The sequence below is a fragment of the Heterodontus francisci genome, chromosome 27 (assembly GCF_036365525.1).
Source record: "Heterodontus francisci isolate sHetFra1 chromosome 27, sHetFra1.hap1, whole genome shotgun sequence".
In the NCBI taxonomy this organism is placed as follows: domain Eukaryota; kingdom Metazoa; phylum Chordata; class Chondrichthyes; order Heterodontiformes; family Heterodontidae; genus Heterodontus; species Heterodontus francisci.
In genome coordinates this window covers 13,133,631-13,156,567 of record NC_090397.1, presented here as the reverse complement: position 1 = coordinate 13,156,567, position 22,937 = coordinate 13,133,631, and the positions used below count along the sequence as shown (strand labels likewise).

General features: G+C 45.7%; 1 protein-coding gene across 4 annotated transcripts in view; it reads left to right on the top strand.

Annotated features, from left to right (window-relative positions):
* The first annotated feature begins 18,119 nt into the window (after positions 1 to 18,119).
* Positions 18,120 to 22,937, top strand: part of rassf8b (Ras association domain family member 8b) — a 114,067-nt gene continuing 109,249 nt past the window's right edge. For 2 of the 4 annotated variants that reach the window (XM_068058845.1, XM_068058838.1), the window contains exon 1: positions 18,120 to 18,314. The gene's annotated coding sequence lies outside the window, so the exon portion shown is untranslated. Of the gene's footprint in view, positions 18,494 to 22,937 lie in introns of all 4 variants that reach the window. The other 2 variants (XM_068058839.1, XM_068058837.1) reach the window with 1 other exon arrangement.

Here is a 22,937-nt window from a genome sequence, read left to right as displayed (position 1 = left end):
ATGAGATGCTGTTCCTCGAGCTTGCATTGATGCTCACTGGAACACTGCAGCAATCCCAGGACAGAGATGTGAGCATGAGAGCAGGAGTGTTGTTGAAATGGCCAGCAACCGGAAGCTCAGGGTCATGCTTACGGACTGAGCGGAGGTGTTCCTCAAAGCGGTCACCCAATCTGCATTTGGTCTCCCCAATGTAGAGGAGGCCACATTGTGAGCAGCGAATACAGTATACTACATTGAAAGAAGTACAAGTAAATCGCTGCTTCACCTGAAAGGAGTGTTTGAGGCCTGGGATAGTGAGAAGAGAGGAGGTAAATGGGCAGGTATTACACCTCCTGCGATTGCAGGGGAAGGAGCCATGGGAAGGGGACGAGGTGTAATGAAGGAGTGGACCAGGGTGTCGCGGAGGGAACGATCCCTTCGGAATGCTGACAGGGGAAGGGAGGGGAAGATGCGTTTGGTAGTGGCATCATGCTGGATTCGGCAGAAGTGGCGGAAGATGATCCTTTGGATGTGGAGGCTGGCGAGGTGGAAAGTGAGGACAAGGGGAACCCTGTTGCGGTTCTGGGAGGGAGGGGAAGGGGTTAGGATAGAGGTGCGGGAAATGGGCCGGACATGGTTGAGGGCCCTGTCAACAACAGTGGGGAGGAATCCTTGGTTGAGGAGAAAGGAAGACTTATCAGAAGTACTTTTGTGGAAGGTAGCATCATCAGAGCAGATGCATCGGAGGCGGAGAAACTGGGAGAATGGAATGGAGTCCTTACAGGAGACAGGGTGTGAAGAAGTGCAGTCGAGGTAGCTGTGGGAGTCAGTGGGCTTATAATGAATATTAGCAGACAGTCTATCCCCAGAGATGGCGACAGAGAAGTCGAGGAAGGGAAGAGAAGTGTCGGAGATGGACCATGTAAAGGTGAGAAAAGGGGGGAAATTATAAGCAAAGTTGATAAAGTTTTCTAGTTCGGGCCGGGAGCAGGAAATGGCACTGAAACAGTCATCAATGTACTGGAAAAAGAGTTGGTAGAACTAGGACAAGAAATGTTCGACATATCCCACAAAAAGACAGGCATAACTAGGACCCATGTGGTACCCATAGCAACACCTTTTACTTGAAGGAAGTGAGTGGAGTTGAAGGAGAAGTTGTTCAATGTGAGAACAAGTTCAGCCAGGCGGAGGAGGGCGGTGGTGGATGGGGACTGGTTGGGCCTCTGTTTAATATCTGGATGAAGGACAGTGCAATGTTCCCTCGGAATTGCATTAAAACGCCAGCCAAGATTATGCGCACAGGTCACAGAGGGGGACTTAAACCCACAATTGGCAAACAAGCCAAGCAAAAGAAATGAATATAGCTGTCTCAGCCAACCACAGTATACTTCAGAGCAGGCACATTTATCAGCATTATTTATGTAAATAATTACTGAAGGCTGCACTCACCGGCTGAAAATGGGAAGATTGGGGAGAAGGAAAATATTAGGCCAAATCTTCCTGGAAAAATAACTGAGTTCATGACACATGCTGTTATTAATGCCTAAATTGGCCAACAAGTTCAGAGGAATAAGACATTTGCCGTGAGTTTTGGGTCCTCAAAACATACTGGTCAATTTATACCAGTCCACCATTTATGTCCCACAAAAGGAAACTTGGAATCAACCTCCCTGTTATTTTTAAGAACCTTCTGAATTTGCATATTAATTGTCCATTAAACTCACCGCAGAAAGTTAGGGCTCTTACTTAGCAGCCTTTTAGTACTGTGATTAATGTTAATCCAATGCTAATCAACCTCTCCGGCCCATAAGGGGAGCAATTTAAACTGTTGTGTCTCATTCCTGCACGTAGTGAATTCTTTATCGAGGTTTTCAAAATTTAAAATTTTACATTCTCTTGTCACTTTTGCTTTCTGCCTCTTTTTCATTTCTCTCTTCATCCAATCCTTCTGTCCCTCACTTTCTCTTTCTGATTTGACTCTAATTCACCCCCTTCTCCGTCATTTCTCTGATTCTTTTTCAATCCTTATACTCATTGGTCCCGTCGTTTTATAAAGTCCCAGGTTGCCCTCGCCACACTGTGATCAGCTTGCACATGCATCAAATTCAACACAAATGATATTCAGGCTGAAGGGTGCAGGAAAAAGATATACCATTCTAGCAAGATTTGGCCCATTATTTACAATATATATATATATATGAAAAATATCATACTGTACCTGTGGACGCTGAATCAATTGGAAATCTCTGATTTGGTCATATGCTTGCAGTTTGGTCTATAAAAAATGTTATAGGCAGAAGTTATTCAATGATATCACAATGGGACATGTGTTGGTCAGATAAATGTCATGGGCTGTAATTGGTTAAATGGTTATTGCATCACAAAAATCCTCAGGATTTCAAACTGAAGGGTCGTTGTTATTAGTGAATACACACGGGGAGCTTTGCCTGTCAGTGCTTTTAAAGCATAATCACTGCTGCAGTGTAGGAAACATGGCAGTCAATTTGTACACAGCAAGCTCCCACAAACAGCAATGTGATAATGACCAGACTATTTGCTTTAGTGGTGTTGGTTCAGGGATAAATGTTGGTCAGGATACCAGGGAAAACTCCCCTACACTTCTTCCAATAGTGCCATGAGATCTTTTATATTCATCTGAGAGGGCAGATGGGGCATTGGTTTAACATTTCATTCGATAGTGCAGTACTCCCTCAGTACCCTAATATTTCACACCCATCAATGAATTATAGTAATTAGTTTACTGGAAATAAAGTCACATCCAAATTCTACGTAGTTGTGATTTTAGAGGCAGGTGAGGAATATGGGAAAAGGTGACATAAGGGTGTCAGCTTTGGTTTGATTGGGAGCACTCTCGCCTCTGAGCAAATGGTTGGGAGGTAGTCAAGCCCCACTCTGGAGACTTGAGCATGTAATCTAGTACTGAGAGAGTTCTGCACTGTTGGAGATGTCTTTTGGATTAGTCCCCATTTATGCCCTTTTGTGGATGTAGAAGATCCCATAGCACTATTTGAAAAAGAGCAGGGAGTTCTCCCACAGTCCTGGTCAACATTTATCCCTCTACCTAAGCTAATTTATATGCTCTTTAATCTCATTTCTGTTTACACAACCTGTTGCGTTCTCTATGTCCAACCTACATTTTTAAAATATTTTATTTGTTGTAAAGCCCTTTGTAATGTGCCGAGGGTGTGAAAGGTTCTATATAAATGTAAAGTCTTTCTTAAAATTTAGACTAAGTTAAGGCACTTTGAGCAGTTATATGCTGGTAAATGTATATGCACCAGTTAGTCCACTGTGAATGTGCCATATTCTTAAATATGGCAACTTAATGTAGTACTAATGTTTTATTAAGACATCAAACTAGCAGCCCCACCATTAACTTGAAAAGATGGGAAGATCTTATCCAGAGTCAGTCGAGACAATTCCCTGAGTAACTTCTGCTACCCTCTTTAACTGCCTTGGTTGAAGCATCTTGCCACCCTATTCTCAGTTCCAGATTATTCCTTTAGTTCCCAGTTCGCAAAACATATGGGATCTTGGGCTTCATAAATAGAGGTATTGAGTACTAAAGCAGGAAAGTTATGCTGAACCTGTATAAAGTTCTGGTTAGGCCACAACTAGAGCATTGCATCCAGTTCTGGTCACTGCACTTTAGGAAGGATGTGAGGGCCTTTGAAAGGGTGCAGAGGAGATTTACCAGAATGGTTCCAGGGATGGGGGATTTTAGGTTGAAAAAGCTGGGGTTGTTCTCTGTGCAGCAAAGGAGATTGAGGGGAGACTTGATAGAGGCTGTACAAGATTATGACAGGTTTAGATAAGAACCATAGAACCATAGAAAGGTTATGGCACTGAAAGAGGCCATTCAGTCAATTGTGTCTGCGCCAGCTGAAAAAACTAGCCGCCCAATCTAATCCCACCTTCCAGCACCTGGTCCGTAGCCTTGCAGGTTACAGCACTTCAGGTGCATGTCCAGGTACCTTTTAAATGAGTTGAGGGTTTCTGCCTCCACCACTGATCCAGGCAGTGAATTCCAGACACCCACTACCTTCTGGGTGAAAAAGGTTTTCCTCATGTTCCCTCTAATCCTTCTATTAATCGCCTTAAATCTGTGCCCCCTGGTAATTGACCTCTCTGTCAGGAGAAACAGGTCTTTCCTGTCTACTCTATCTAGGCCCCTCATAATTTTGTACACATCAATTAAGTCACCCCTCAGCCTCCTCTGTTCTAAGGAAAACACCCCTAGACTATCCAATCTTTCCTCATAGCTGCAACTTTCAAGCCCGGGCAACATTCTTGTAAATCTCCTCTGTACTCTCTAGAGCAATTATGTCCTTCGTGTAAGGTAGTAACCAGAACTGTACGCAATACTCCAGCTGTGGCCTAACCAGCATTTTATACAGTTTCAGCATTACATCCCTGCTTTTCTATTCTATACCTCGGCCAATAAAGGAAAGCATTCCTTATACCTTTGGCACCACTTTATCTACCTGTCCTGCCATCTTGGACATGCACTCCAAGATCTCTCACTTCTTCTGCCCCTCTCAGTATCCTCCCATTTATTGTGTATTCCCTCGCTTTGTTTGCCCTCCCCAAATACATTACCTCGCACTTCTCCAGATTGAATTCCATTTGCCACTTTTCCATCCACTCAGCCAAACCATTGATATCATTCTGGAGTCTACAGCTATCCTCTTCACTATCAACTACACGGCCAATTTTTGTGTCATCTGCAAATTTCCCAATCATGCCTCCCATATTTGAATCCAAATCATTAATATATATCACAAACAGCAAGGGACCCAACACTGAGCCCTGTGGAACGCCACTGGAAACCGCTTTCCATTTGCAAAAATATCCGTCAACCACTACCCTTTGTTTGCTGTCACTGAGCCAATTTTGGATCCAACTCACCACATTCCCCTGTATCCTATGGGCTTTCATTTTACTAACCAGCCTGCCATGTGGGGCCTTATCAAATTCCTTACTAAAATCCATGTAGATAACATCCACTGCATTACCCTCATCAATCCTCCTTGTTACTTCCTCAAAAAATTCAGTTAGGTTAGTAAGACTCGACCTTCCCTTAACAATTATCCCTAGTAATTATCCCTGATTAATCTGTGCCATTCTAAGTGGCAGTTTATCCTATCTTTCAGAATTGATTCTAATAATTTACCCCGCACCGAGATCAGACTAAGATAGACAACGAAAAGCTATTCCAATTAGCTGACGGCACAAGGACTAGGGGACACAAATTTAAGGTTTTGGACAAGAGATGCAGGAGGATGTGAGGACGAACATTTTTACGCAGCGAGTGGTAATGACCTGGAACTCGCTGCCTATGAGCGTGATGGAAGCGGAGACAATCAATAATTTCAAAAGGAACTTAGAAAGGCACTTGAGGGAAATAAACTTGCAGAGCTATGGGGATGAGCAGGGGAGTGGGACTGACTGGATTGCTCTACAGAAAGCCGGTATGGACTCGATGAAGTGAATGGCCTCCTTCTGTGCCGATATGTCTTTCTGACTCTTTATGACTTTAGCCTATTGCAATATTGAAAAGAACAGCAAAGCCATGCAAATCAGGTTTCTATAACCTCTAATAGTAGTGATGGCTCATCTGCTGCACCAGAACCGACTGTGGGGGTGGGGGCGGGAGAGTTTTAACACCCAACAACAGGTGGGTTTGGATTGGGTGGCATGCAAAAAATGTAAAAAGTCTGAAAGCTGCCTCCAACTCACCCACTTCCAATTTTAATGGACATGGAATTGTGGGGGGGGTGGGGGGTGGGTGGGGGGTGGTGTGGGGGGGGGGGTGGGTGGGGGGTGGGTGGGGGGGGGTGGTGGTGTGGGTGGTGGGGGGAAACCAACCCTCTTGCAAGAGACAGGTTGGTCATTTACAATTTAGAATGAGGCTGCATGCCTCAGAATTAAGCACCATTTTAAATTTAACCCTGAACAGCCAGATTTCCCAGGCCTTGGGAAACCCATCAGCTAAAGGGAGGTGAGAAATGCTAGAACCAGGGGAAAGTGCCTTTCCAGTTACCTACTGGATCCAGTATGCCTGCTTCACCCGTCCACTGTGATCAAATACCCATGTACCCACTCCCAAACCTTCCAAATTTCCCCACCAACCCTTCCAATCTCCCCTACTTTCTGATCTCCAATTGACCCTTCCATCTGTCCCTGCCCGACATTTTCGATCTCCCCACTGACTGTTCGGATCTCCCCTCTTAACCATTCTGATCTCTCCCGTTAAATTCAGCAGGAGGTGAAGGAAACCTGTTCTTCCAGTTTCTTGATCTCAAAACAGACACCCTGATCCTGCCCTGCCTCTGAGCTGATGTCTAGCCCTTGGAGTTCTTCCTTATTCTAGCCGTCCCAGACAGCTGGTGACGTAGTAGGATTTCCTCTGAGTAGTAAAGTTGTGCAACTCATCTTGAATTGATTGGATTGTAAAACACTTGCCTGACTGACCGCAACATTAAAATTGCTTGAAATCACCAAGTTAATTGGCTATGTGTGCCTGGCACACTTTACTGCTGTCATTTCTACAATGGTTTCAGACAGTAACCACCATCCTTCAAAAGCCAGCCTTGCTTTCAATTATCATCATAAGGTGTACTAACAGGCCTATTCAAAGTGAACACTGCTGAGAAGGCCTTCATTTAAATAAATGCGACCTGAGTGCGTGTTTATTATTCAGAATATACAACATGGCTTCAACTAGCTCCAATAACGGGCTTGGCATTCAATAGTCACAGATATTCATCAACAGGCCCGTTATTTAATAAAGGGAATAAGGAACAACAAAAGACAGACAGAGAATAAAATGATAAAATGTTTGAATCTTCGGAAATGACACAAGTTACAGGACTGAGCTGTAAAATAACAGCCAAAAGCAAGGCTTTTAACAAAAAAAACTTAACTTGTTTCCTAGGTAACCTCAATTACAGGCTGCCCTAAATATGCAAAAAAATCCCAAACCATTGTCCTGGTAACTTGAATTACAGATACAGATGGGATTGACGATAAATCCATCTTTGCAGCCAGTAAAGGGACTGTCCCTAGACTATATTTCTTTAATTGTAGTTTTCCCAACAACTGGAAATGGAAACAATCAAAGTTACACTACAGCAAAGCAAAGTTTTTTTTGTCAATGTCTAGTCTGTTGCTGTAGTCTGCTTTTCCCTACATTGTTATAACAGTGAGTATTCGTTGCCTGTGAAACTTTGGGACATCCTACCTTCCTTCCTTCCTTCCTTTCTTCCTTCCCTCCCTTTCTCCTTCCTTCCTTTCTTCCCTCTCTTCTATCTCCCTCCCTTCCTTCCTTGCTGTCTACCTTTCTTGCCACTATAGAAAATGCAGCCTGCAAGAGCAATAAAATGTTGTTTTACTTTTTATTATCTTCCAATCTTTTGACTTTTTTTTAACCATTTTATTCCCTTCACCAGATAGTTCAGTAAGCAGTTGTATATGATCTATTTTGAACAATAACCCCTGCCAAAACACTTAAGAATAATTTAAGGCTGTCATCAACTTGTTTGAAATTTGTATCCTGCCTAAAGTAGTCTTAATGTGATATGAGGAGCAGTCAATAAAAAAATTAACAACAGTTCAGTACACTTTTTGCAAAAGTTTTAACCAAAGTTATTTTTGTATTGTGATGTCATCTGTACAACCACAAATATCAATAAATTATATGGCAAAGTAACCAGCCAATCAGATTGCTCTGTTAATAAATTACAAGAGATTGCACAGTGTTTAAGGAGTTCTGGAAACATAGCTTCCATTGTACAGAATTTCTTTTTTTTAACATTTATTTTAAGAGCACGCAGGCTGGAAGGTCTCTGTTACACTGAGAAGCAGGACTGAAAATTGAATACAGAATCTGAGTCAAAGGCTCATGAGTGCAGGAATCGCCACTGAGAAATTTTAATGATTCTGTAATCTTTATGTGCATTGTTGTTTACGATGGGGGAATTCAATTGTGAATGGAGATGGTAGCATAGTGGCTATGTTACAAGACTAATAACCTAGAAGCCTGGACTAATGATCTGGGGATATGAGTTCAAATCTCACCATAGCAACTAGGAAATTTGTATTCAAATAAATTGGAATATCTGGAATAACCAGTTAATATCAGTAATGATGACCATATAACTATCTGATTGTTGTAAAAACCTAACTGATTCACTAATATGCTTTATAAAAGGAAATCTGCTGTTCTGGCCTGTATATGACTCCGGATCCATAGCAATGTAGTTGATTCTGAAATGGCCTAGCAAACCACTCAGTTGCCAAAAAGATGGTTCACCACCACCTTCTCAAGGGCAGTTGGGGATGGGTGATAAGTGTTGGCTTTGCCAATGACACCCATGATTCATAAATAAACAGAAGAAAATCAATAGAACCAGTTCAAATGAACTTCACTTTAGTGTCAGTCTTGGCTCAGTACTAGCACTTGAAGAATTGAGTTAAAAAGTTGTGGGTTCATTGTCCCACTCCAGAGATTTGAACAAATTTATCCAGGCTCGCACTTCAGTGCAGGATAGAGGGAGTGCTGCACTGCTGGAGGTCAAGTCTTTTTGATGAGATGTTAAACTGAGGACCCGTCTGCCCTGTCAGGACGTAAAAGATCCCATGTCACCATTGTGAGGTACAGCAGGGATGTTCTTCCCAGTGTTCTGGCCAATGTTTATTCCTCAAAGACATCACCAAAGCAGATTATCTGGTCATTTGTTTCATCACTGCTTGTGGGATCTTACTCTGCGCACACTGGCTGCTGAATATCCCACATCACAATAGTACCTACACATTAAAAGCATTTCATTGAAAGGAAACTGATATAAAATCACTGAACTAAATGTACAATTTAACTTGTCTAATATTCATTCTATACGAGGTTGATGTTGGTGATCGGATGGATGCTGTTTTTCAGCCCTCTGAAACTGTCTAGGGTTGAAACTGGGCTTTGACTGTAGTAGTGAATCTGCCACCCGTTTTTATGAGGATTTCGACTAGGCTAGGTCCTTTGTAAGAAGTGGGTTTCTGTTTTCAACTCTAAGAATGTAAGCAATGGGTGCAGGAGTAGGCCATATGACCCTTTGAGCCTGCTCGGCCACAATATGGAGTAAAAGGTCTATTATTTTAAATAAAGGAAGAAGGAAAGAACTCCCATTTATATACCATGTTTCACAATCACACAATGCCCCAAAGTACTTTACATCCAATGCAGTGCAGTCACTGTTGTAATGCTGGGAAACGAGGCAGCCATGTTGCGCACAGCAAGATCCCACAAACAGCAATGTGGTCATGGCTAGATGATGTGTTTCAATGATGTTGGTTGAGGGATAAATATTGGCCAGGGCACCAGGGAGAATTCCCCTCCCCTTTTTTGAATAGTGACATGGGATGTTTTATGTCCACCTGAGAGGGAGGACATGGCCTTGGTTTAACACTTCATCCAAAAGACGGCACCTCTGACGGTGCAGCACTCCCTCAGTACCGCACTGAAGTATCAAGGAGAATAGCGGTGTGCATGACTCACTGTTTCACACAGCATACTCACAAATAGTTTTAGAGATACAGCACTGAAACAGGCCCTTCGGCCCACCGGGTCTGTGCCGACCATCAACCACCCATTTATACTAATGCTACACTAATTCCATATTCCTACCACATCCCCACCTGTCCCTATATTTCCCTACCACCTACCTACACTAGGGGCAATTGCTAATGGCCAATTTACCTATCAACCTGCAAGTCTTTGGCATGTGGGAGGAAACCGGAGCACCCGGAGGAAACCCACGCAAACACAGGGAGAACTTGCAAACTCCACACAGGCAGTACCCAGAATTGAACCCGGGTCACTGGAGCTGTGAGGCTGCGGTGCTAACCACTGCGCCACTGTGCCGCCCTACTGTTGGGGTACTATTTTATTTAAATAATTTGTCTATTAGATTGGAGTCTGAGGCTGATATAGACAATCTGCATTCCAAAGAGAAGGGAATCATTATTTTATTAATTCATTCATAGGAAATGGGCATCACAGGCAAGACCAGCCTTTATTGCCCCCACCTCTAATTGCCCTTGTGAAGATGGTGGTGAGCCACCTTGTTGAACCGCTGCAGTCCATATGGTGCGGGTACTCCCACAATGCTGTTAGGGAGGGCGTTCCAGGATTTTAACCCAATGACAGTGAAGGAACAGCGATCATAGTTCCAAGTCAGGATGGTGTGTGACTTGGAGGGGAACTTGCAGCTGTTGGTTTTCCTATGCATCTGCTGTCCTTTTCCTTCTCTAGGTAGAGGTTGTGGCTTTAGATGGTGCTGTCAAATGTGCCTCAGTGAGTTGCTGCAGTGCATCTTGTAGATGGTACATATGGCTGCCACTGTGTACCAGTGGTGGAGGGAGTGAAGGTTGAAGGTGGTGGATGGGGTGCCAATCAAATGGGCTGCTTTGTCCTGGATTGTGTCAAACTTTTTGAGTGTTATTGGAGCAACACTTATCCAGGCAAGCGGGCAGTATTCCATCACTCTGATTTGTGCCTTGTCGATGATGGACAGGCTTTGGGAGGTCCAGATGTGAGTTACTTGCCACAGAATTCCCGACCTTTAAGGTGCTCCTGTAATCACAGGAACATCCTCTCCAGGAACACCCCGGGTGTTTCTGCTTCATTATCTGAGGAGTTACATATAGAACGGAATGCTGTGCAAAGATTATGTGTGTGTGATGTGTTGGTGTGCTCCCGTAGCTGTGTTCCAGGTTATGTGATATGTTGGTATGTTGCTGTCTGTGTGCTCCTGGGTGAGTGATATGGGGCTGTGTTCCTCAGGATGTGATATGGGGTGTGTTCCTGGGGTTGTGTTACTTGGGGTGTAATATGGTGGTGTGTTCCTGGGTGTGATACGGGATGTGATATGGGGAGTGTTCCTTGGGGGTGAAATATGGGGTGTGATATGTGGGTGTGTTCCTGGTGTTGTGATATGGGGGTGTGATATTGGGGGGTATTCCTGTGGGTATGGCCCTCAGGGTGTGATATTGGGGATGTGTTCCTGGTGGTGTGACATGGGGTGTGTTACTGGGGGTGTGATATGGGTGTATGTTCCTGGAGGGGGCGTTTATTGGGGTTGTGATATGGGGTGTGTTTCTGTGGGTGTGATATGGGGGTGTGTTCCTGGGAAGTTTTCTATTTGTTCTTGGGATGTGGGCATCGCTGGCTAGGCCAGCATTTATTGCCCATCCCTAATTGCCCTTGAGAAGGTGGTGGTGAGCTGCCTTCTTGAACCACTGCAGTCCATGTGGGGTAGGTACACCCACAGTGCTGTTTGGAAGGGAGTTCCAGGATTTTGACCCAGCGACGGTGAAGGAACGGTGATATAGTTCCAAGTCAGGATGGTGTGTGGCTTGGAGGGGAACTTGCAGGTGTTGATGTTCCCATGCATTTGCTGTCCTTGTCCTTCTAGGTGGTAGGTTCTGTCTAAGGAGCCTTGGTGCATTGCTGCAGTGCATCTTGTAGATGGTACACACTGCTGCCACTGTGCACGGTTGTGGAGCCAATGAATGTTGAGGGTGGTGGATGAGGTGCCAGTCAAGCGGGCTGCTTTGTCCTGGATGGTGTCGAGCTTCTTGAATGTTGTTGGAGATGCACCCATCCAGGCAAGTGGAAAGTATTCCATCACACTGCTGACGTGTGCCTTGTAGATGGTGGACAGGCTTTGGGGAGTAGGAGGTGGGTTACTTGCTGCAGGATTCCTAACCTCTGACCTGCTCTTGTAGCCATGGTATTTCTATGGCTACTCTAGTTCGGTTTCTGGTCAATAATAACGCCCAGGGTGGTGTTAGTGGGGGATTCAGCGAGCGTAATGCCATTGAATGTCAAGGGGAGATGGTTAGATTCTCTCTTCCTTGAGATGGTCATTGCCTGGCACTTGTATGGCACAAATGTTACTTGCCACTTATCAGCCCAAGCCTGAATATTGTCCAGGTTTTGCTGCATTTCTACACGAATTGCTTCAGTGTCTGAGGAGTCACAAATGGTGCTGAACATTGTGCAATCATCAGCAAACATCCCCACTTCTGACCTAATGATTGAAGGAAGGTCATTGATGAAGCAGCTGAAGATGGTTGAGCCTAGGACACTACCCTGAGGACCTCCTACAGTGATGTCCTGGAGCTGAGATGTTTGACCTCCAACAACGCAACTTTGCACTAGGTATGACTCCAACCAGTGGAGAGTTTTCCCCCTGATTCCCATTGACTCCAGTTTTGCTAGGGCTCCTTGATGCCATCCTCGGTCAAATGCTGCTTTGATGTCAAAGGTGGTCACTCTCACCTCACCTCTTGAGTTCAGCTCTTTTGCCCATTTTTGAACCAAGGCTGTAATGAGGTCAGGAGCTGAGTGGCCCTGGCAGAACCCAAACTGAGCGTCACTGAGCAGGTTATTGCTAAGCAAGTGCCGCTTGATGGCACTGTCAACCGCACCTTCCATCACTTTATTGATGATCGAAAGTAAACTGATGGGGCAGTAACTGGTCGATTTCCTGGCCCAACCGCCTCCTCTTCACTATGGACATCCAATCTCTCTACACCTCCATCCCCGACCAGGACAGTTTGGGGGCTCTTCGCTTCTTCCTTGAACAGAGGCCAGACCAGTCCCCATCTAACACCACCCTCCTCCACCTGGCTGAACTTGTTCTCACATTGAACAACTTCTCCTTCAACTCAACTCACTTCCTTTAAGTAAAAGGTGTTGCTATGGGTACCCGCATGGGTCCTAGTTATATTCTGTCTTTTTGTGGGATATGTCGAACATTCTTTGTTCCAGTCCTACTCAGGCCCCGTCCCCCAACTCTATTTCCGTTACATTGATGACTGCATTGGTGCCGTTTCCTGCTCCCGCCCCGAACTGGAAAACTTTCTCAACTTTGCTTCCAATTTCCACTTTTCTCTCACCTTTACATGGTCCATTTCTGACACTTTTCTTCCCTTCCTCAACTACTCTGTCGCCATCTCTGGGGATAGGCTGTCTGCTAATATTCATTATAAGCTACCTCGACTGCACTTCTTCACCCCCTGCCTCCTGTAAGGACTCCATTTCATTCTCCCAGTTTCTCCGTCTCTGATGCATCTGCTCTTAAGATGCAACCTTCCATGACAGCGCTTCTGATATGTCTTCCTTTTTCCTCAACTGAGGATTCCCCTCCTGCACTGTGGTTGACAGGGCCCTCAACCGTGTCCGGCCCTTTACCCACATCTCTACCCTCACCCCTTCCCCTCCCTCCCATAACTGCGACAGGGTGCCCCTTAAACATAGAAACATAGAAAAATAGGAGCAGGATTAGGTCATTTGGCCCTTCGAGTTGTCCTCACTTTCCACCTCACCAGCCTCCACATCCAAAGGATCATCCTCCGCCATTTCCGCCATGTCCAGTGTGATGCCACTACCAAACGCATCGCATCTTCCCCACCTCTCCCGTGTCAGCATTCCGAAGGGATCATTCCCTCTGCGACACCCTGGTCCACTCCTCCATTACCCCCAACACCTTGCGTGGCAAGTTCTGTCCCACCACACCTTCCCATGCAATCGCAGGAGGTGTAACACCTGCCCTTTTACCTCCTCTCTCCTCACCATACCTGCGCAATTTTCCACATTGCAGGGTAGATGCCAGTTTTGTAGCTGTACTGGAACAGCTTGGCTAGGGGCGTGGCAAGTTCTGGAGCACAGGTCTTCAGTACCATTGCCTGAATATTGTCAGGGTCCATAGCCTTTGCAGTATCCAGCGCCTTCAGTCGTATCTTGATATCATGCGGAGTGAATCGAATTGGCTGAAGACTGGCATCTGTGACGCTGGGGGACTTCAGGAGGAGGCCAAGATGGATCATCCATGCGGCATTTCTGGCTGAAGATTGTTGCAAATGCTTCAGCCTTATCTTTTGCAGTGATGTGCTGGGCTCCCCCAACATTGAAGATAGGGATATTTGTGGAGCCACTTCCTCCAGTTAGTTGTTGAATTGTCCACCACCATTCATGACTGGATGTGGCAGGACTGCAGAGCATAGATCTGATCCGTTGGTTATGGGATTGCTTAGCTCTTTCTATCACATGCTGCTTACGCTGTTTGGCATGTAAGTAGTCCTCATTTGAGGTATGCCTGGTGCTGTTCCCGACATGCCCTCCTGCATTCTTCATTGAACTAGAGATGGTCTCCCGGTTTGATGGTAATGGTAGAGTGGGGGATATGCCAGGCCATGAGGTTACAGATTGTGGTTGAATACAATTCTGCTGCTGCTGATGGCCCACAGCGCCTCATGGATGCCCAGTTTTGCATTGCTAGATCTGTTCGAAATCTATACCATTTAGCACGGTGATAGTGCCACACAACACGATGGAGGGTATCCTCAAAGACGGGACTTAGTCTCCACAAGGACTGTGCGGAGATCACTCCTACCAATACTGTCATGGACAGATGCATCTGTGGCAGGCAGATTGGTGAGGATGAGGTCAAGTATGTTTTTCCCTCTTGTTGCTTCCCTCACCACCTACCGCAGACCCAGTCTAGCAGCTATGTCCTTTAGGACTCGGCCAGCTCGGTCAGTAGTGGTGCTACCGAGCCACTCTTGGTAATGGACATTGAAATCCTTCATCAGAGTACATTTTGTGCCCTTGCTCCCCTCAGTGCTTCTTCCAATTGGTGTTCACTATGGAGAAGCACTGATTCATCAGCTGAGGCGGGGCAAGGCGGCAGGAAGTGGTAATCAGCAGGAGGTTTCCTTACCCATGTTTGACCTGATGCCATGCAACTTCATGGGGTCTGGAGTCGATTTTGAGGTCTCCCAGGGAAACTCCCTCCCGACTGTATACCACTGTGCTGCCACCTCTGCCGGGTCTGCCTGCCAGTGGGACAGGACATACCTGGGGATGGGGATGGTGATGGTGGTGTCTGAGACATTATCTGCCCGTGAGTATAACTATGTCAGGCTGTTGCTTGACTAGTCTGTGGGACAGTTCTCCCAACTTTGACATAAGCCCCCAATGTTAACAAGGAGGACTTTGCAGGGTCGACAGGGCTGGGTTTGCCATTGTCGTTTCTGGTGCCAAGGTCGATGCTGGGTGGACCGTCAGGTTTCATTCCTTATTGACTTCGTAGCAGTTAGATACAACTGAATGGCTTGGTAGGGCATTTCAGAGGGCATTAAGAATCAGCCACATTGCTGTTGTTCTAGAGTCATGTGTAGGCCAGACCAGGTAAGATTTCCTTCTCTAAAGGACATTAGTGTGATATTGGAAGTGTGATATGGGGGTGTGATACGTGGGTGTGTTCCTGGCAGTGCAATATTATATGTGGATGTGTTTCTGGGTGTGTGATATGGGGCTGTGTTCCTGGAGGTCTGATATGGTCGAGCAATATTGGGGTGTGTTCCTGTGGCTGTGATATGGTGGTCTGTTCCTGGGGATGTGATATTGGAGTTGTGATATGGGTGTATGTTCCTGGGAGTGTGATATTGGGATTGTGATATGGGGACATTTTCCAGGGGCTGTGATATTGGAGGTGTGATCTGGGGGTGTGTTCCTGGGGGTGTGATATTCGAAGTGTGATATGTGGGTGTGTTCCTGGAGTTGCAATCTGGAGATGTGATATGGGGATGTGTTCCTGGGGGTGTGATATTCGAAGTGTGATATGTGGGTGTGTTCCTGGAGTTGCAATCTGGAGATGTGATATGGGGCTGTATTCCTGGGGGTTTGATATGGGGCTGTGTTCCCCGGGATGTGATATGGATATGTTCCTGGTGGTGTAATATGGGGTTGTATTCCTGCTGGTGTGATATAGGGCTGCGTTCTTGGTGGTGTAATATGATGCTGTGTTCCTCGTCATATGATATTGGGTGTGTTACTGGGGATGTGTTACTGGGGGCATGATATGGTGGTGTGTTCTTCAGGTGTGATATAGGATCTGATATGGGGAGTGTTCTTGTGTTGAGATATGAGGTTTGATATATGGGTGTGTTCCTGGGGTTGTGATATGGGGGTGTGATATTGGGGGGGTTGTTCCTGTGGGTATATCCCTAAGTGTGTGATATTGGGGGTCTCTTCTGTGGGTTGTGATTTTGGGGGGTTGCTATTGGGGATGTGTTCCTGGGGGTGTGACATGGGGTTGTGATATCCGGGTGTGTTCCTGGGGTTGTGATGGAGGGGGGCCTTCCTGCGGTGTGATATGGAGGTGTGATTGGGGGTGTGTAATATGGGGGTACTTCTGGGGCGTGATATGGGGGTTTTCCTCAGGGTGTGATATGGGAGTATTACTGGGGTGTGATATGTGGGTTTTTCCTTTGGGTGTGATATGGGATATTGCTGGGGGTGTTATATAGGGGGTGTTCCTGGGGGAGGGGGGTTGATAGGGGGGGTGTTCCTTGCAGTGTGATATGGTGGGGTGTTCCTGGCATGTGAATTATGGTGCGTTCACGGGGGTATGATATAGGGGGGGGTGTTTCTAGCGTATGATATGGGGGTGTGTGTTCCTGGGGTGTGATATGGGGGGTTGTTCCTGGGGTGCCTTATGGGGTGTCATCCTGGGGTGTGATAAGGCAAGGTTTTGCTCTTGGGGGTGTGAGATGGGGTTGTTCCCGGGGATCTGTTATGGGGTGATGTTCCTGGGGTGTGATATGGGGGATGGTGTTCCTAGGGGTGTGATATTGGGGTATTACTGGGGGTGTGATATGGGGAGTGTTCCTGGGGGTGTAATTTGGGGGTATTACTGGGGTTGTGATATGGGGGTGTTCCTGGGGTAGTGATATGGGGAATGTTCCTGGGCGTGTGATATGGGGTATTACTAGGGTGTGACATGGGGATTGTTTCCAGGGGTGTGATATGGAGGGAGTTCCTGGGGGTGTGATATGCGGGTGGTGTTCCTGGGGGTGTGATGGGGTGGGGGTTTCCTGGGTGTGTGATTATGGGGGTGTGATATGGGAATGTTCCTGCGGTTGTGACACGGGGGTGTGATATGGGGAGTGTTCCTGGGGGTTTGATATGGGGTATTCTTGGGGGTGTGATATGGGGGTGTGTTCCTGGGGGTGTGATATAGGGGTGTGATATGGGGTATTCCTGGAGGTGTGAGATGGGAGTGTGATATGGGGTATTACTGGGGGTATGATATGGGGTATTCCTGGGAGTGTGATATGGGGGTGTGATATGGGTTACTGTTGGGGATGTGATATGGGGTATTATTGGGCCCGTGGTATAGGGTATTACTGTGGGTCTGATATGGGGATGTGATATGGGTATTACTGGGGGTGTGATATGGGGGTGTGATATGGGGTATTACTGGAGATGTGATATGGGTGTGTGATTATGGGGGTGTGATATGGGGTATTACTGGCGATGTGATATGGTGCTGTAATATGGGGTATTACTTGGGGTGTGATATGGGGTATTACTGGAGATGTGATATGGTGCTGTGATATGGCGTATTACTGGGGGTATGATATGGGGTATTACTGGGGGTGTGAAATGGGTGTGATTATGGGGGTGTGATATGGGGTATTACTGGCGATGTGATATGGTGCTGTGATATGGGGTATTACTTGGGGTGTGATATGGGGTATTACTGGAGATGTGATATGGTGCTGTGATATGGCGTATTACTGGGGGTATGATATGGGGTATTACTGGGGGTGTGATATGGGTGTGATTATGGGGGTGTGATATGGGGTATTACTGGCGATGTGATATGGTGCTGTGATATGGCGTATTACTGGGGGTATGATATGGGGTATTACTGGGGGTGTGATATGGTGCTGTGATATGGGGTATTACTGGCGATGTGATATGGTGCTGTGATTATGGGGTATTACTGGCGATGTGATATGGTGCTGTAATATGGGGTATTACTTGGGGTGTGATATAGGGGGTGTTTCTAGTTGTTGCAATGGGAAGGTGACATCATACCGCTTGTTCCGAATGCGGTGACATCACGACTGTATCCCGGGAATGGCGGGAATTCCGGTTTCCCGGTGACACGCGCTGCAAGCACCGTCCCCGGGAGGAGTTGCAATTGCCGGGACCGGGTCGGCGCACGTCCCCTTTAAGCGATCCCGGCATGCTCACAGAGGGAGGTTAGTGCTGCTGCTGCTGGAGTGCGAGTGTGCAGGAAGAGCGGAGTGGGGTGGCAAGTTCTCCAGCTCAGTGGAAGTGAAGCGGGACTCGGGGAGCAGGGCTATGCATTGCCCCGGGGGTGGGGGCAGTGTGAGGTTGCAGGGAGAGGGGGCTGATCCGCACCCCCGGGTACACTGACTGATCTGCAGCTCTCTGAAAGCCGGTGAGTTGGATGTAAGTTGCTGAGCGTCAGCACCGCTCAACCCTCCAGTGTAACAGGTGCCGGGGCACAGCACGGCGGCTGGGGACATTCTGCCGTGGGGGGTTGCAGTGCCAACCGCCTCCTGGACCGGGGAAAGTGAACCCACAGCGATCCCGGGGCTCCGGCCTCTTGATTGACAGGTATGGAAGTGACTAGCTCGTCCCATTACACAGTGCAGGACTTGCTGCTGGAGTAGATTCTGCATGAACTCAGTCCCCTGTCAGGGTGGTGGTTTTGCCATTCATGTTATTTCTTTGAAAGAAAAAAGTAGCGTCTTCGCATCAGGCTAGTTTCTAGCTCTCGATCAAATAATTTATTAAAACTTGAAGTGTATTTACTATGATGTTGGAAACTCTTGCAGCCAATCTGTGCACAGCAAGCTCTCACAAGCGATGTGATAATGAGCAGATCATCTGTTTTAGTGATATAGGTTGAGTGCCAGGAGAACTCCCTTGGTCTGCTTTGAATTGTTCCAGTTCAGACATTTTGCCCGACTGAGGGGCCTTGCTTTAAAATCTCATCTGAATGATGGCACCTCTGACAGAGAAGCACTCCCTCAGCACTGCACTGGATTGTCAGCCTGGATTATGTGCGTAGGTCTCTGAAATGGATTTAGTCCAATGTCCTTGCTGGAGAAACTATGAAGAAGTAAGGCAGTTTTACATTGCCCAAGAAAGACATTGTCCCTTTAAGGAACAACAACTGCTTGCATTCATATAGCACTTTAAGTTAACTTCACAGGTGTATAATCAGATGAAGATCGTCACCGAGCTAAAAGAGGAAACATGAGGACAGGTGACAGGTCTGCTCCTGTTCTTTGTTCTTGTGTTGGTTTTAAGGAACATCTTAAAGGAGGAGAGATAAGAGGTGGAGGGATGGAGAGGTTACGGAAGATTCTTGAGAGGAGCTATTTGCCCCTTTAGACTTTGATGTGATGATGTATTCAGATTCAAGCCTTGGTCAGATCTAATTTTTTTGTGTGTTTTTACATAAGTGTCAACATTCAGAACTGAAAAGGATGTTTCCCTTTTCATCTCTCCCTAAACACAGCTTTGATGACACAACTGTACCTATTGGGTGTTGTGAGTGGGTTGTTTCAGACTGATGTGGGTCTTGGGCTAAGTGCTTTTTATTGTTCTGGTAGGTGTTTATTTTCTAAATTTTTCTAATGTGTGGTGTGGGCTGGTGGAATGCTTGAGATAGGATAAAAAGGTGACAAAATCCATCTTTAAAGTTGCATTACCTAGTCAACAATGAACATTATTGCTAAATTCAAGACAAATTCTAAATCTAAATCGAACCACTGCACTTTGTTGGTGGAGGTGGCATTGAGTGCTAGGAAGTTGGAAGATCTGGGTATGAACTGGTTAAGTAGATCTCTGGACTGACTTAACTCCACTTACGCAAGACATTTTCCATTTGATGACTCCTCTCAACTCAGTTAGTTTCTCAAAAGACTGAAAAAATAAATGTGGAAAGGACATTCACAAAGTGGTGGGTGGGGAAGTTAGTCTTTGCAGGGTTAGTGCTGCTGGTCACCCACTGGTCACACCCTGTTCCCTCAGCCTGAATATCACTGATTGATGACACTATGAAACACCCATTCTAAACAATAAGTATGATGCAGCAGTAAGACCAGATATCAGTTGGTTCTTCAAGGGCTGTAGTTGGCTCTGCTCGCTTTCAGCAGTAATAAATAGTAGCAACTGAAACTATATAAAGTGGCAATAAAAATAGCACTGGGATCAGCAGTGAGCCCTGCATGAAGTCCTGGGTCATTGGATTAGTCATAGGCTCATCCTGCAGCAGATCTGTAATCTGTCTCAAAAGTAAATTTAAATATGAGACAGCAAAAGAAACTTTAAAATTTGTGTTGCATTTGGGAAAGAAAGAACTTGCATTTATACACCATTCACGACCTCAGAACATCCCAAAGTACTTTACAGCTAATGAAGTACTTTTAAAGTGGATTCACCGTTGTACTGTAGGAAACGTGGAAACCAATTTGCGTAAAGCAATGCCCCACAAATAGCAATGTGATGATGAACAGATAATCTGTTTTAGTGATGTTGGATGCTCATCTACTGCTGAAACACTCATTCGTACCTTTGTTACCTTTAGACTTGACTATTCTAACACACTCCTGGCTGGGCTCCCACATTCTACCCTCAGTAAATTGACGTCATCCAAACCCCAGCACCTGTGACCTAATTCACACCACTGACCTACATTGGTTCCCAGTCAAACAGTGCCCTGATTTTAAAATTCTCACCCTTGTTTTCAAATCCCTCCATGGCCTTGCCTCTCTCTATTTCTGTAATTTCCTCCAGCCCCTCCCAAGATATCTGCACTCATCTAATTCTGGCCTCTTCAGCATCTCCAATTTTAATGGCTGTCTAGGCCCTAAGCTCTGGAAATTCCTCCCTAGACCTCTCTTTCTTTAAGGCAATCCTTGAAGCCTACCTCTTTGACTATCTTCTCTAATATCACCTTATATAGCTCAGTGTCTAATTTTGCTTTATAAAGTGAAGCACTTTACTACATTAAAGGCACTATATCAATTGCTGTTTTTGCTTTTCTTTGAATAGCACTGTGGTTTTTTAAAAATATCCACTTGAGAGGGCTGGCTGAGCCACAGTTTAACATCTCATTTGAAAGACATCACCTCAATACCATGCTGGAGTAGCAGTCTTAATTATATGTTTAAATCACTGGAGCAGGACTTGAACACACAACTTCCCACCATCGAGGCAAGAGTGCTACCGCTGAGCCAAGGCTGACACCTGGATTTTGTATTCGTACTATTTTAACATGTGTTTCTTGTTGGCAGCAGTGTGTTTATTAAAATATTTTCTGGAGTACAAAGGCTAACCTGAGTGAACACGGGACACATTGCATTAATTTCAAAAGAAAAACCCAGTGCCACTCTCTTGATGGCTGTAAATCTGATCGTTTGTTTGTTTGTTGCAGACATTGGAGGGTTTGCAGATAAAGCCGTGTTTTTATTTTGTGTTGTTGAGTTTTCCCCTTCTGTTGCAATTTCAGTCTTGGTGTTGTGGTTGCCTTTAACACATGTTCCTCAGCTGGTATGGTCTTCTCCCCCCCCCTCCCCTGTGGCACAAACTTCAAAGTTAGCAAATAAATGGTGTCGTGGCAGGGGAATAAAGGATACATTTTCACTTGTATTGAGTCCTTCCAGATGTTTTTGTTGTGTGCTGGCAAGCTAATGAGCAACGTTTTTTGAATGTTACCTACTCCCAGGACCACCTGGGAAAGTAACCAGGTCACAGCTTGGATTTATTTGATATTTGTTTTCCTCTGGTAACATTGAAAATGGCCACGAATAATGAATTTAACTCGTGATCAAAATAATGAGCCACACCTGTCTAAAGGCAGCGCAGTGGTTAGCACCGCAGCCTCACAGCTCCAGCGACCCGGGTTCAATTCTGGGTACTGCCTCTGCGGAGTTTGCAAGTTCTCCCTGTGACCGCATGGGTTTTTGCCGGGTGCTCCGGTTTCCTCCCACAGCCAAAGACTTGCAGGTTGATAGGTAAATTGGCCATTATAAATTGTCACTAGTATAGGTAGGTGGTAGGGGAATATAGGGAAGGTGGGGATGTGGTAGGAATATGGGGTTCGTGTAGGATTAGTATAAATGGGTGGTTGATGGTCGGCACAGACTCGGTGGGCCGAAGGGCCTGTTTCAGTGCTGTATCTCTAAATAAAGGTGTGTGGAATTAATGACAAATTGGTGAGCTGGGATTGGAAGCAGAAAGCTGACAAGATCGCATTTGTTGTCCATCCCTAGAGATGATGAGCCTTCTTGAAGCAATTGTGGTACGTGAGTGGAGCTCAAGGTCTAGGATACTTCGGAAACCTTTAATAGTTAATTGCATAGGCATGTGTGGGCCAGTCTAGGTTTGGGGCTGCAGATTCCTTTCCCTGAAGGACATTTTTACTGCAATGTGGCCGCTTTCATGCTTGCACATTCTGGTGCCAGTCTACAGGTTACTGCAGTGTTGAGGTTTGGCCCCTTGAGATCCTGTCGTGTCATAACCACTGCCATGGTGTTGGCCATGGTGCATAGTCAAGTAAGGGTCTCTTTTTGGTTCCTTGACATTTACAGCACTCACAAACATTGCTAAAATACTGTGTTACCAAATTGCCACATTGTGTGATGAAGTGACCAGTTGCAAGGGAGATTGAAAACATTCCAAGTGATCGATACCTTATGTTTATTAGGCTGATGTGATGGTTGGATCATTTACGTGGCTGAAAATAAGGTGATGCACCTTAGCACGAGAAACACGTAGAGAATGGATAGCTATCTATTGACAGAGATAGGAAAGAGAAAAATGCATCTCTGTGGACTAATCATTTGCTGAAATTATCTAAACCATGCAAGATTGTTGTCAATAAGAACAAAGTATTGCTGTGAGGAACATTTGACTATATATTAAACAAGAGTTTTCAACCCCCGATAGCCCATGATTGGGACAATATTTTTGCACACGTTGGAACACTCTCCTATCTTCAATATGCCATTTATGCCCTGGAATTATCTTTGTGGCATTGCTTCAGTCT